Source organism: Raphanus sativus, chromosome 6 (assembly GCF_000801105.2).
Source record: "Raphanus sativus cultivar WK10039 chromosome 6, ASM80110v3, whole genome shotgun sequence".
Classification (NCBI taxonomy): domain Eukaryota; kingdom Viridiplantae; phylum Streptophyta; class Magnoliopsida; order Brassicales; family Brassicaceae; genus Raphanus; species Raphanus sativus.
In genome coordinates this window covers 33355077-33371055 of record NC_079516.1, presented here as the reverse complement: position 1 = coordinate 33371055, position 15979 = coordinate 33355077, and the positions used below count along the sequence as shown (strand labels likewise).

Below are 15979 nucleotides of genomic sequence, written 5' to 3'. Positions count from 1 at the left end.
AATGATTGAACTAAGGACTGCCTCATTCAGTTAGAGCTATTTGACTTACGTTATCAAGACCATACATTCACTTAGAGCAATCATCAGCCTGATACTCCTATAGCAAAAAAGCTTGACCGGCTCATCATCTCTAGTCCTATACTATAACCTTTTCCCTCACTATTCTACTTTTTTCTTGCCTCCTCTGCTCTCGGACCATAACCCTTGTATGGCTGACCTTGCCTTCAAAATCCCCTCCTCTGGAACCAAACCCTTAAGATTTTATAACTACCTTACTAAACATCCTGACTTTCACCAAGAGGTTCTTCAAACGTGGAATGAGGGCGGAAGCCTTATGACAAATTTGACGGACATGTGCTTGAAGCATAAGAAGATAAAAATGGAGTTAAAAAGTTCAAATAGAGAGATTTTTTTCACAAATTCAGAAAAAGTGATTGAAACTAATTGTTTGTTACAAGATGCTAGGTACAGACTCTTCGTGCGCCATCAACCTTACTTTTTGAAATGGAGAAAGACCTATTACAAAAGATGCAATTCCTAATAACCATTGAAGAATGCTACTTCAAACAGAGATATCGGATCAATTAGCTGAAGGAGGGTGATCAGAATACGGCTTACTTCTATCGTGTTATCCAAGCAAGTTTGAATTTCAACACCAGCAGAACGTTTCTTCTTCCTACGGGTGAAGGTGATCTCAGACCCCTTGCAGATGTCATCTCATGCCATTTTTTATTTCCAGTCTATCCCTGGTCCCTTACTTCTTCCAGCGCCTCCTCTGTTGTCTCCTCATGCTTGGTTATAGTCTCTCTTGTCATTTGTGTGTCCTTCTGCTGAAGCTCAGCTCATGATCTGTTTCCCGTCCTCTGGAGAGATATCTAGAACCCTCTTATAGCTAAACCAGAATAAGGCGCCAGGTCGGAACGGCCTTACATCAGGATTTTATAAAGCGGCTTGGGATATAGTGGGAACGGAAGTTATCAGCTCTATCACTCAGTTCTCACCTCTTCATATCTGCCTACGGCTTCCAGTTCCACGATCCTCATACTGGTGCCCAAGTGCTCGAGTGCTTCTGTCATCACTGATTATAGGCCAATCTCATGTCTGAACACAGTTTACAAAACCATTTCTAGAATCATGGTGAAGCGCCTTAAGCCAATTCAGTCATCCTTCATCGTCCCCAACCAAACTACCTTCGTCAAAGGGAGACTTGATTGAGAATACATTCCTCGCTTCTGAGCTGATAAATGGTTATCATAAAAACTCGGGTAAAAAAAAACCACCATAAAAGTTGACATAGCAAAAACTTTTGATACCTAATCATGGGACTTCATACTCAATTGTCTAAAGGGTCTAGATTTATCTGAGATTCTCATTGGTTGGCTTAAAGAATGTATCTGCATTACAAGCTTCACTCTAGGCTACAATGGTGTTGTATGTGGGTTCTTTAAAGGGCGTAGATGACTTGGGCAAGGAGACCCTCTTTCCCCTTATCTGTTTGACATCGTCCTTAACAACCTATCTCTCATGTTAAACCATGCTGCCCGAGACCTGAAACTCAAGTATCATCATCGGTGCGACTCAGCTAGAATGACCCATCTCTACTTTGCGGATGACTCCCTCATGGATGGCGCAATAGATTCTCTCTAAGAGGTTATACAGATTCTCAAGGAGTTTGAGCTTCGTTCTGGTATAGCAGTAAGCTTACAGAACTCTTCGTTCTTCTCTTCTGGTTTACCTGATGCAGAGCGTGATCTTATTCAGTTTACTACTGGGATGCCGCAAGGCTCTCTTCCGGTTCGGTACTTTGAAGTATCTCTTTTCACCAAAAAGCTTATATTAGTGAACTGTGAAGTACTTATCTAGCAAGTGAAAAGGAAATTCAAATCCTGGAATATAAGAGATTATCTTTTGCTGGTCGCCTACTTCTGATCAAGACAGTCATTGTGGATATAACAATTTTTGTGTGCTCCTCATTGTTTTTCCAAAGACATGTATCAAACGGATTAACTCTTCCTGTGAAGTTTTCCTGTGGATAGGTAACATTGAGGAACGACATATGGCAAAGGTCAGCTGGGAAATTGTGATAAAACCAAAGAAAGAAGGAGGATTAGGAGTGCGTAACCTTTCTCTATGGAAAAAACGTTTAATGGTGATATCAGCTCCTTTTGGACGATTCAACCAAGTACAAGAAACTCATGGTTAGTCAATAAATTACTTAAAATTTGAGGAGAGATTTATGATTGGATTAAACTGAGGATTATGAATGGCAATACTTGCCATTTTTGGACAGACAATTGGTCTCCTTTTGGATCCCTCAAAAGGTATTTTAGTAATGATTTGAATTTTGGAAAAATCGCATAAAAAACCCTCAAAGTGTCACTTACTAGCACTTTAAACTTTGAAGTTTTTTCATTAACACTTTTAACCTTCAAAGTGATATTTGTATCATAAAAAACTTACAAAGCAAAAAAATTGACCAGTTCAGCAGGTAATTTTTCAAAAATTATTATTTAATTAATAAAATAAACAAAATAAATAAATAAAAAATTCAAAAATATACAAAAATTGAAACTCTTAATAAAATTTACAAAAATCAAAAAATCAAAAAATAAATTAAAATTTTAGAAATTAATAAATATTTTAAAATTAAATAATTTTCTAAAATATTAGTAAAATAAAAATAACTAAAAAATTAATAATAAATAAGATTAAATTTAAAATAGAGAAGAACTAAATACAAAGTTCACAATTTTTTTAGAAAATAGAAAATTCAAAATTCAAAATTGACTAGTGACGATGACGATAATTGTCATATCTCCAATGATAGTTTCCAACATCATCGTTGAAAATGACAAAAGAATCTTTTTCAAACTTTTGAATTTTCATTTTTGTAAGTATATGAACTTTTTATTTTTCTGTTTTTAATTTGATCTCATTTATTTTTGAATTTTAATTTCTAAATATTAATTAGTTTTCTGATTTTTTGTCTAATTTTCTGATTTTATTTAATTTATGAGTTTTTATTAAATTTTACGATTTTTGTTTAATTTTCTGATTTTTTTTTTGTTTATTTTACTTATTAAATAATATTATTTACGTAAAATTTAATAAAAACTCATAATAAATAAAAATCAGAAACAAACATTGTCACTAGTGATATAATTGAAATTGTTATTATCCACGATGATATGATATATTTTGAAAAAAAATATAATACTTAAAAAAAATATTTTGAATTTTGAATTTTTATTTTTTAAATTGAACTTTTTATTTAGCTCTTCTCTATTTAAATTTAATCTTATTTATTATTAAAATTTTAGTAATTTATTTTGTTAAAAGTTTAGAAAAATATTTAATTTTATAAAATTTTAATTTAATTTTTTTTTATTTTTCATTTTTGTGAATTTCATTAAAAGTTTTGATTTTGATTTATTATTTGAATTTATTTATTTATTTATTTTGTTTATTTTATTAATTAAATAATTATTTTTGAAAAATTACCAGCTGAAGAGGTTAACTCTTTGCTTTGGAGGTTTTTTTATGATACAAAAGTCACTTTGAATGTTAAAAGTGTTACTGAAAAAACTTAAAGGTTTAAAGTGCTAGTAAATGATATTTTGAAGGTTTTTATGCGATTTTCCCCTTGAAGTTTTCACTTGGTATCCAAGAAGATGCAACGCGTTCTTCAATCTTCGTGGATAATCATTGGACACTTCCCCATCCACGTTCCTACAAGCAACTGCAGCTTCATGTCTTCCTCGCAACTCTGGAATTGACTGTAGAGGAAGATTACTATCAATGGGAACTGAACGGAAGCATCTCAACAAAATACTCAACTGGACATGTATATGAAATCTTATCTGTCACGGACTGGTGGTTCCCTGGGAAATATTGCTCGGATAGCAGGAGGCATTCCGAAGCACTCGTTTCTCTGTTGGCTTTTCATCTTGAACCGATGTCCAATGAGAGATAGATTACTAATCTGGAGTATACAAACTCAACCAACTTGTCTGCTCTGTAACTCTTCTCCAGAGTCCCGTGACCACCTACTCTTCATCTGTCCTTATTCGTGGAACATGTGGTCTTCTCTAACTCGTCGTTGCGGTCTGTCTCCATAACAAAAATGGGAAGATGTCACAGCTCAAGTTCAATCATTTAATAGCCGTAATTGGAGAGGAAGACTGGAACTTCTTACCTGGAAAAATTGCATCTATTGGACTTGGCAAGAACGTAACAGCCGCCTTCACCGAACACTTTTCGCTCTGTTGATGTACTAACTAGGTTGATTGATCGCGAGATAAGGGACTATTAATTTTGCTGATTTGTCATGTTCTCCATAATTTTAGGTGATTTTGTTTATTTGTCATGTTTTTATTAGGTTTTAGCAAAATCATTGATTTATTATTTATTTTTAGCTAAATCACCAATTTATTAATTTTAAAATACCCTTAATAAATCTTATAAATATTAAAAATAAATTTAGTTTTAATAATATTAAATTATATATTATATTAAAATTTATTTAATTTTCCTTATTTTTCATATTTTTTTAGGTTTTCGACTTTTAGCTAGGTTATTGATTTATTATTAGTTTCTAACTGATTCGCTCATTTTTTAATTTAAACAATACCTGTAATGAATTTTATATATAATTAAAAAATATATTTTAACATATAAAATTATATGTTACATTAAATATTAAATAATTGATTCTAAAATAATAAAATAAAATTATCAAAAAATTGTGTTGTTATCTGAAAATATTTTTTTATTATAAAGGTTAAAAAATTAAGATGTATAAATATTATAATTAAATTTTAGTCAAGAAAATACATGTATATAAAGATATTTTCTAAACTATTTCTAAGATATGAGTGTTTTAAAAAATAACACAATAATAAGTATATATTTTTATAAAAAATATTTGACACATATAAATACTTTGATGTTCGATTTAATCATTTGAAAACATAAAGAATAACTTATTATGCTGGTTTTTAGATTAATAAGACAAACATTAAAAAGTATTGGTAAGAAGATTATGTCGCATGGGTGGGTAAAACACATTCCTAACTAAAATAAATCAAAATTTTATTTGTAGTTGCCGAACATTAAATTATTTTTTGATCTTGAAAATCACAAAACATTATCACAACAATGTACTAAAACCAAAATATTAAATCTTATACAAATAATCTATAAAAGAAATAGGAAACTTAGTAAAAATATAAAGAAACATAAAACAAGAATAAAATATTGAATAATATAAAATAATTTAAGTATAATCTAAAAAAATAAAAATGTATGTTCTATAAGTTATTGTTTTTTTTGTCTCTCAAAGTTTCTTAAATCTAATTTGTTAATATATATATAAGCTTATTAGTCATTGTTATTTTTGTTAATGTTTTTTTTAACCGTGATTGTTTCTAATATTTTATTGCTGGTGAGATCTTTTTAATTTACAACTACAATAAGTGTTTAATTTCAAATTCAAGTTTCCTAATCATAAATTGATTGTTAGTAGTGATAAATTTTGTATCCAAAATATACACTTATAAATGCAAAAATGAAAAAAGGAGTAGAATTTAATGCATAATGGTCAATACAAATACTGAAATTAAATAATTTACTCAAAATTTGTATCAAATTTAATAATTTACATTTAAACTAAAAAATAACACTAAATTAAATTAATCCGCACAAGGTGCGGATAATCATCTAGTTCTTAGTTACAGAGATAGGAATCCTCGCCTCTCCTCAAGGATGATGCTTCAATGGCTCTTGATCTCTCTCCGCCTGCTTCGTAATCATTGTTAACAACAACGACAACAACCATTTGTGTTCTATGAGTTTTTACCTTTGAACCTCAGGCCTGTGCTGATTTTAAGGGATTGTATGATTCTTGATGGACATTAAAACTGGGCTTGGCTGTGCCCATAACACTGGCCTTTGGGTCTGTATTCTTTTTTTTTTCTTCCTGCAATTTAATATGAAATTAAGTTAAAAACTATTATTCAAATGGAATAGACTTGACTCATGGACTTCAAATTGAAGTTTCCAAAACTCGTATGATTTTTGAAAAGTAAAGCATCTCTGCTGAATATATCAGTGAAGAATAAGATATCATCATCAAAATATCTTTTATATTCTTTCAAAAATAGCTTTTATTATAGAATGAGTTTGTATGTAATTGTATTATAACTGTTTGGTAGAACATCAAAGACCTTTTTGATGTCATCATCATGTCAGCATATGATAAAACAAAAAAGTTTACTTATTTCAGAAAAGATATGGAATAAAAGGAGATATATGTTTTTATTCCTTTTTAAGATATAAACTTTGTATTTAATCTTTCCTCAGAAAGACAAACGTTACACACAAAAAGGGGAAGAAAATATAACGAATTAAAAATAATGTATATTCTCGGTAAATAGACTAAATGCAAATCTCACAATTATTTTTTTTCTGTTTTATCTAGCTCCTACTTTATCTTAACCCTTTTACTTTTGTATTTCTTTTCTACTTATATTTTGTTCAGGGTTTCTGAAATTTTGGTGTGTGTTTCAGAAAGGTCAACTAGGTCATGTTGATATGATCCAACGTGACAGACCAACAATTATATCAAGACTTTCAAAGTGAGTTTCTGTCCTTGTTAATGGATGACTTTTTGAGGGAGATTGATTGTAGCTCTTTACAGTGGCGGACCCAGCAATTAAATTAACCTGTGTCATAATATTTTTTTTTCAAAAAAAATGACAATATGGAGAATCGAACCCTGGGAATAGGGGTGTCATTACCTTAGCATTTACCATCTGGACTAATGATTCTACATAAATTTAGTACAAAATAGTTGATGTTTAGGTTTTAACCTGTGTCAACTGACACACCCAATCCTTTACTGGGTCCGCCTCTGGCTCTTTGCTTGAAAATTTACATGACTGCTAGGCTATGCATTGTGATTTTAGTGCTTATTCTGTTGAAGATACTAGATTGTGAAAGCGGAGCAAGAACAGTGATGGCTTATCATGAGGGGCACATGCAGTGCGATCGCCTTAAAGCCTTTTATTCAAACATATGCAGATTAAATCTTAGGTGAGTTTTATCACGTCCTGGTGAGAAATGACTTTCCAAGGAACGATCCCGAGGCAAGGAAGAAACGTCTCCAATGTTCGAAAGTTTGTGAAAACAACAACTCAAGAGATTACTAAAATTGGAAAGAAACCACCGGTTTCTTCTTAGAACCTGCAAGGAAGCCCTACTTCTTTTCCGAAATTAGCGTCCTCCAAGAAACTCCTTTTCAAATCTCAGACAACAATCTTTCATCTTTTCTTCAGAATCTCCATCTCCGGCGACATTTCTCTCCTACTACTCAACTAGAAGGTTGAAGAACGATCCTTGGAGTACTGCAATTGCGTACTAAGAAAGTTTCTCGAGATTCCTGTACCTGGAAAGCACCATGGCACGTCGATTTATAAAAGAATAAAAAGGAAAGAGTCACTAACTGAGAGAGACGAAACTCATATCAAAGTCGCCGGAGTGGACAAATCCGCTCTCATCAAAGACTAGGAAGAGTTACTAGTCCTCAAGAGCATAGAATTTGGATTCTCATCCCAGCACTACCTCACAAATGGCACATATAAGGAAGAGCTACTGGTTCAGATCTGGGGAATGGATGCTTCCAGTTCAGATTTGAAAATGAGGAAGATCTACAGAGAGTCCTAGACAACAGACCATATCACTTCGCTTATTGGATGGTTATCATTTAAAGATGGGAACCTATAATATCTGCTTTCTTTTCCATCCCATCCCAGCTCTCAGAAAGGAGACCCTCTCTCGCCCTATTTATTCATCCTATGTGGAGAAGTTCTATCAGGTTTATGCAAAAAGGCAGAAAGGAATGGAACCTTACAGGAAATTAGACTCGCTAGAGGAAGCCCAAGGGTGAATCACCTGCTCTTCGCAGATGACACTATGATATTCTTTCAAGCCTCAGAAGAGAGTTGTACTTCCTTGAAGAAGATAATCCTACATTACGAAGAAGCGTTAGGTCAACAAACTAATAAAGGGAATTCATTTATTTTCTTTTCTTCAAAGACACCGGATGATAGGAAAGCAATGGTAAAAGAGCCACTGAGAATAACAGATGTGGGAGGAACCGGAGAATACATGGGGTTGCCTGAACATTTCGGAAGAAGTAAAAGCGATCTCTTTACTTCACTGATTGATAGAATCAAACAAAGAGCAGCTTCAAGATCATCTTGATTCCTATCTAAAGCAGGCAAGCTGACCCTACTCAAAGCGGTCATCACAGCCATTCCTACGTACTCGATGTCTTGTTTTGAACTCCCATTTGCGAACGTATACAATCAGTGTTGACTAGATATTGGTTGGATTCATCAGAAGATAAGAAGAAAATGTGTCGGGTGTCATGACAAAAACTAACAAATAACAAAAAATAAGGCAAATGGTGGACTGGGAATCCTAGATATCCAACAATTAAATCAAGCTCTCCTAGTTAAGCAAGTCTGGAGAATACTAGCAGCACCTGACTGCTTACTGTCTAGAGTCTTATTAGGAAAATATTGTCATAACAAATCATTCATCAAGACTCATCTACCAACCGCATGCTCTCACGGCTGGAGAAGTATCCTTCATGGAAGGGACCTCCTTAAAGAAAGCATCGGAAAACCTATTGGTAATGGAATGACTACTAACGTGTGGACGGACTCCTGGATATCCCTAAATGAAAACATCAAACCAGCCGGACCAATCCCATAGAAGTACCTAGACCTAACCGTTTCAGACCTCATAACGTCTGATATGGAATGGAATACTAAAAGCATTGAGGAGATCTTACCCCAGCTTGCGGCAGAGATAAAGTGTATCCTTCCAAGTATATCTAAGGCAGAGGATAGATATATCTGGCAGCCTCTTCTGTCGGGTATCCACTCAACTAAATCCGGTTACTACTCAGTGGCTTCTCAAAGTACAGAGCAGATAACTTGGGATCAAGACTTTAACTGGATCAGAGACGTCTGGAATTGCACGTTCTCACCAAGATGAGAGTCTTCCTTTGGTCAATTATCCAAAAAGCTCTTCCCTTTGCAGTTAACCTGCAAATCAGAGGAATCAATTCAGAAGCATTCTATGTAAGGTGTAAAGAAAAAGAAACAGCTTGTCATATCATTTTTTTACTGCCAGTTCACAAAAGAAGTATGGAGCCAAATCCCCCTTCAAAGAGTAGTTCACATAGCTACGAAATTCAAAGAAGCGTTGGTGGCGTTCAGAAGAGCTTTGAGTCTTCCACCCACTGGTATCTCAAATAATGTTCTATCCTGGATTTGCTAGGCTCTTTGGAAAGCTGGAAATACACTTATCTTTGAAGATAGATACTTGTCGCCGGAGGATATGGCTACAAGTGAAATCCGACTTGCCAGAGAACGGAATTTTGCTCAGGTGCCGAAGACTAAGAAATGAAGAACCGCAAGGACATTGTCGCAGAAAAATCAACGGATTCAAATCGGATTGGACTTTACAATAACATGCAAATTAGACGCAGCCTGGAACAAACAAACCAAGAGGACTGGGTTAGCGTGAATCATCAGTGGAACCTCAAACAACCTCATAAAGCCAGGGTTCGACAACAAAGAAGATGTTTACTCACCTCTAATTCTGGAAACTCTTTCTCTCTCGATATCACCAAGATCAAGGTATTATCTTACAATCTAACGCTCATCCGAGCAATCAATAATGACATGCATGCTAAAGAGATCTACAGAATTGTTCATGACATCCAACAGATCACCTCTGTGTTCGTTGCTATCTCTTTCTCTCATTTTCGTCTTGATCAAAATGTTGATGCCGATCTTTTGGCTAAACGAACTTTAGCGTCTGTTTCTGTAGCAAGCGCATTATTGGGTCAAACTTTGGGTATGGGGCCTTTTCTATTTAGTAATCGATATTTTGTGCCGAAACTTTTTTTTTGTCAATGCCTGTGTCATAAATCATTATATATAAAACTGCAATATGTGGTTAATATGTGTAAACCAGACTAATTATTAAGTTGACGTACATGTTTGTATTAATGAAAGCGTTTTTTGGAAACACATCTCACTTTGTTCCAGCTTTCCTACTAACCTGGAATTTGTGACAGATTCTTTATTTATGTCATTTACTCTATAGAACTTTATAGGGTATATTTATGTAAACATATTATCATGTCACTCAAATTCAGACAATATGATAAAATTTTGATAATGTAAATATTTTACTTTAATAAACTTCAAATAAAAATAAATAAACTAATCAAATTATTTAAAATATTTAGTTTTAATAATATTTTAAAATATTAATGATTTAATAAGTATTGGGTCCAAATTTTTTTTATTTTCTCTAAGGACCTTTCATACCATTGAGCCAGCCCTAAGCAGGGAGGAACAATACAGTTGTTTTTAGCAATGAAGGCCGGTCCTTTGCCTTTGGCTGGAATAAGCATGGGTAGTTGCGTTTAGGCAACGCCAAAACCTGTATGCAAATCTGATTCTCTTACTTTTTTTGCTTTTATGTCAACAATGATTGGTTTAATAATTGACGGCAGTTCGTCGGCGTATAAAACTAAACCGTATTTAAATTAGCTAAAACACACCTAAACGGAACCATATGAATTCATTATTTGGTACAAGTCTTTGTGCATTGATCATGGCATCATGCATGAACGACCGGAAAGTATAGTTTCTATTTTCTTTTACAAGTATAAGCTCAAAGTATTATTAATTATATGTACATTTGATTTTTTATTTTCAACTAATCACTGATTTTTAATTACATTTTCATAAAACCAACTTTTGATGACAAAGGTAAAGTAAAGAGAACCCACCGGTGGAGATTTATAATATGATTTAAGCAGTCTTGAAGAATCAACGATCTAATATGTCTGATACAGCTGATGTATCTATATGGAAGCAAAAGGAAGACGCATACAACCACAATTTAGTACTAAAAGAATCTGGAGCCTCATTATGCAAGAGCATCGAACAGTGCATTTGTAACACCCGTATTTTCCAATGTAAAATAATAAATAACAATTCTTGAAATCTTCATTTATTAAACTTCATAAATCCAAATAATAAAATAAACTCCGAAAATATCAATAAAACATAAAACGGCAAATCAGGAAATGAAATAAAGAAAACGTTCAAAAGCACAATCCGATATCAATCACTCATATCTGCCAGTCTCACCTGAAAGGGAAAAAAAGAAGGATGAGCAACAGAAGAGTCATTCAGTAAGGTATGGGATGCTAACCTGCAAACCACAAACTCAGTACATAGCGCTACGACTATGTAAGAATAGCTCTAGCATGAACAGACAAGATACCTAACACATCACACAAAACAAACAATACACCGATGGTACATAGCTAGTCCACACACCCTGCGTTCTCCTCATACGAATATACGATATCATAATATGCGTCGATAGTCTAGACATCTCTAAACCCCAGCACTCCACCAACATGCGTCGATATGCAAACGTCTTTGCACCCTGCATTACACAATATACGTCGCTACCTCAGACGTCTCTGGGCCCCCGTACTCATCAACTATGCGTCGCTAGCTCAAATGTCTCTGTGCCCCCGCACTATATACGTCGCTAGCTCAGATTTCTCTGGGCCCCCGTACTCATATGTGTCGCCAGCTCAAATCACTCTGGGCCCCCGCACTCACCACATAGCCCCTACTATATAACTACATATATACATATATATAACAGTCCTTACCATCAATCATTTCACACAACCGTTGAATCCTCTATTATTTTATTTCCAGTTTAACAATCAAAATAATAATAAACAAACAAGACTCTCAAACATACTCGATTCACAAAGACGAATCATGTTTCGAAACTAGACTTTCAGTAATAATAGTATTAAACTAGCTCATGATTTAACGGAATAACCCTCACCTTAGCAACTCGCTGAAATGAACAACGGAAGATGGTCAGCTGAGATCAACTGCAACACGAGGGTCAATGACTTAGGCTCAGAGTCTCAGAAAATGAAATTTCCAAAATTGGAAACTTTCCTAAAATAGAAACTTTCATAAAATGGGATTTCTTAAAATAGAACTTCCTTAAATAGATTCCTATAACTAGAAATAAGGAGACGACAAACATAACAGAAAAACCCGCCAGAAGCTTGCCCAGAAATCCTGTCAGAAGCTTGCTTGGAAATCCCAGCGGAAAATATACTAGTGACCGGTCGTCGGATAATTCAACAACAATTTATCACGCGCAAAATAAAATATTCTTTGACTTGATGAGAAAAAGAAGAAAGAGAAGAGCTTCTTATATAAGGAAAGGAAAGAGAAGTATGAAGCTCAAATTTTCAATGTGGGAAAAAAAAATGATGGATTTTTCATTAAAACAAAACAAATGGACCTTGCCCTTAAGATCTGGATCGTTACAACATTGGTATTTTTGGGTTTGGTTTCAGCATGTAACTCCAAAATATGCTTTCTGCACATGGTTAGTTATTCACAACAGACTGTCTACAGGTAATAGTATGGCCATATGGAGCAGTGAAATAATTAACAAGCATATTGAGGAGATAGAGGAAAGGCGAGGAAGAACAAAAGGGAGGGAAGTCAGCGGCGAGAGAACTCCTGCGACCACTGAAAAAAAAAATTTATAATTTTGCTTTCAAGAAAAAAGAAAAGAGGAGAGAGAGAGTACTTTAAAACAATTTATTAAAAAATATTCTCTCTCTAGACACTCTAACCTCTTTCTAGAAACTTCTAAAAAAAGTTGCGATCGGTGGCCGGCGGGCTCTCTTGCCATCGGTCGCCACCCCCTTTTTATTTTGTTTTTTTTGTTGTAATATAAAGATCTATGTTTTTCGGTAAGCCGAATCTTCCTTCTGTTGCGGATATATTATCTTCGCTGTGGCGATGTTTTCTTTTTGTTGTGTTTGAAGAAGCATATATTATAAGTTGTCTTGTGAAAATTTATCTGCAGCTTCTGAGTTGTGCTGATTACTCATAGGAATCATGAGGTCTGGAGGTATCCTTAAACGTTCACCAGAAAACCATGAGAAATTGGCTGAAATAAATGGAATCACTGGAGAATTGTGGTATCAGTTAGAAGAGAGCTTGCAACCATCTCGAGATGCATGAATTTTTTAATGACAGAGGAAACTCTAGGAGTGATCATGAAATATGAAAGGGAAGATGGGTGTAAAGAAAAATTGAGAGGATTCAGTTGCAGTAGTTCGGATCTAAGCTTCAGTGTGTGATTTGTAAGTTTTTGTATCTCCAGGAGTAACAACAACATCACCTACGCTAAGAACTGCAGAGATGTATAATTCAGTGAAGTCTTTAGATCAGAATCTCTCAAACGTTCCAAGTCTCCATAGTTTCAGGTCAAAGAAGCCAGTTGTTACGTTTTGTGAGCTCATAGAAAAGAGTTTCGCTTTGGAAAGCTCATCACTAACGCTAGGCAAGCAGAGTTTTAGAGAACAAGTGCAGCATGGGAAAGATCTTACTCAGAATTGCTACTGCATCGGAAAGAGACTGTTCTGTGCGTACGTCAGGCTCAGATCCTGTTCTATTGGCGACAGCTGTTTCTAACTGATGTTGGGAAAGCAGTTTCTAAGTGATCATCAGTTTTACGCAGAATTTATTGGAAAGTGACGTTGAGACAAAGTGGAAGAACGAAAAAGATGCTTCAAGAATTGTGTGGTTTTTATATGAGTGTGCAGTCAAGCAGGGGGAGAATGCTACGAAGTGATACATGAGATGCGATGCAGTGATGCAGGGGGAGCGTCATTTATAATCTGAGGTGATCTATATGTGTTGCTTGGTGAGCTTGAATGCACACACTCGAATAAAAAGGGGGAGAATGAAGAAGCATATATTATAAGTTGCTTGTGCCACAAGATGATGGATGTGAAGTCACGTGGTTAATATTATACCATTGGGATCTTAAGTGAAAAGATCCAATAAGAGGAAAAAGTCACGTGTGTTTAGAAGAAATAACACATGGACTTTTTTTGGAAGAGAAGCCAAATTTCATTAGAGTGTTGAAGATGATATGGGCTTCGTGAGATTAGGGTTTTGACTCTATCGAAGTATAAAGGGATCAAGACGGTGACAAGAAAAGGTTACGCGTCTAAGGTTTATTGAATATGCACATGGATGTGTGTGACGTCGTCCTACCAGACAGTTAGAAGATCTGTTGGTAGTTTTGTTATAGAGAACTATACTTGTCGGAGAAGACAATAAGTAGTAGTTGCTCTCATCATTGTAATTCTAGATAAGAATGGTCGGCACGGGTGTGTGTTGGTACCATATAGCAATTGTAGTTGCGATTTAATCTAGTGAATGAGTTCTGGACATGGTCCCGGGGATGTAGGAAACGAACCTCGTTAACAAATCTCTATGTGTTTTTAGTTTATGCACTTACATACTTGCGCTCTAACATATTTGCATAAAAATACATAGACTAGTCACAAATCCGTTCTTACAGTGTTTGTTTTTCATGTTCTTTATCGAAACTGGTTTTTAATCATCTCTTTTTTCTTCAATAAAGAACCCTCAAATAACTTCCCACTTGATCTTATTTAAATCCTGTTGGCTACTAAATAGGTTTCTATGTTTCCCCGGTCACCTTAATTCCTCCTCCTAAGAGATTAAGTCTTTCTATCTAAGTAGCCGATATGGCGTGAAGAAAGCTTCTCTGACTGAGGATGAATGAGGTTTGGTGGATCCTTGAAGTCAAGTATGGAATAGATCAAGAAGAGTCGGCGCTTTTTGCGGTCCGATAAATGTTCTTCTTCCTTTTGACTAACGGTTTCCTCTACTTTAAATTTTCCTGTGAAACATAGTTTTCTGGTTAGTAAGTTGCGGTTTATGGTGGAAGGTTTATACAAGTGAAGATTAACAAGCCCAGAAGTATAGCTAGAGAAAAATCAGAGACGTAACGGATGTGCTACGACATAAACTCCACCTTCCTTGCGGTGGCGCGTTCGTCGCGCGTTACTCGGTGTGCGTGACTCAGTGTCAAGACCCAAGTACAAGAATTGAATGGCGCGTGTCTTTACTGTCTTGATCTTTGACGCGTGGCAAGTTGAAAGAAACCTCGAGACGGTTGATCTATACTATTATTGTAGGTTTCGTATGTGTTAATGTGTATACCGGTCTTGTAAACAAAAAAAATTGGGCTGTTAATACGCTTGTAAGTTTGCCCCTTTGGGCTTTCATGAAATGAAAAGTCGACCAAAAAAAAAACAATTTATTATTATTGTTATTTGCTTCTTTCTTTGAAAGTTTTTTTTTCTTTCTTTAAAAATTAGAAGTTTGAATTGCTTATGCTGTTGTGCTAACCATTCCTCCCTCAATGCATTCAGCTTAGACACGGTGGATCATGAGTCAAGATTCATTACATATCCTCTTAAGAGTCTAAACCATGTTTTACATTAGATTAACATTCAAAACTATTATTTGCATAGTGAGAACTGAGAAGTAATCGTTATAAGACAGCGATAATTATATGTTCTGGCGTGGAAGTTGAATTAATAAAATGATCAGCTTCGAAAACTAAATCTTTTTGTGTGTTACTTCTTGATACACAATCTAATAATCAGAGATTATAATATGTACAAGACTATCAGTAACATAGAAAAATACATAAAAAATACAGCCAACTGACCGCGTTCATGAATGGAATGTCACTAGTCAATCATTAGATATGGCGATACGGAAATAAATATTTATTCAAAAATGAAAACATAATGGACAACATATAATATGTATGTGAATAGTCTAGAGTATATGTATCAATAGCGTATGCATTACTATAAGATAAATGAAAGTATATAATATATATGTACATATATAGTTTACAGTGCAAATATATATCAACACTTTATGCATTACTATAAAATAAATGGGAAAATTTTATATACCAAATTTCATTTATGGAT

At 34.5% G+C, this 15979-nt stretch overlaps 1 long non-coding RNA gene across 1 annotated transcript; it reads left to right on the top strand.

Annotated features, from left to right (window-relative positions):
• The first annotated feature begins 12423 nt into the window (after window positions 1-12423).
• On the top strand, window positions 12424-15297 carry LOC130497050 (uncharacterized). The gene is made up of 2 exons (XR_008936088.1): window positions 12424-12898; window positions 14882-15297. It is a non-coding gene; the product is annotated as an uncharacterized LOC130497050 (long non-coding RNA).
• Window positions 15298-15979: the final 682 nt, after the last annotated feature.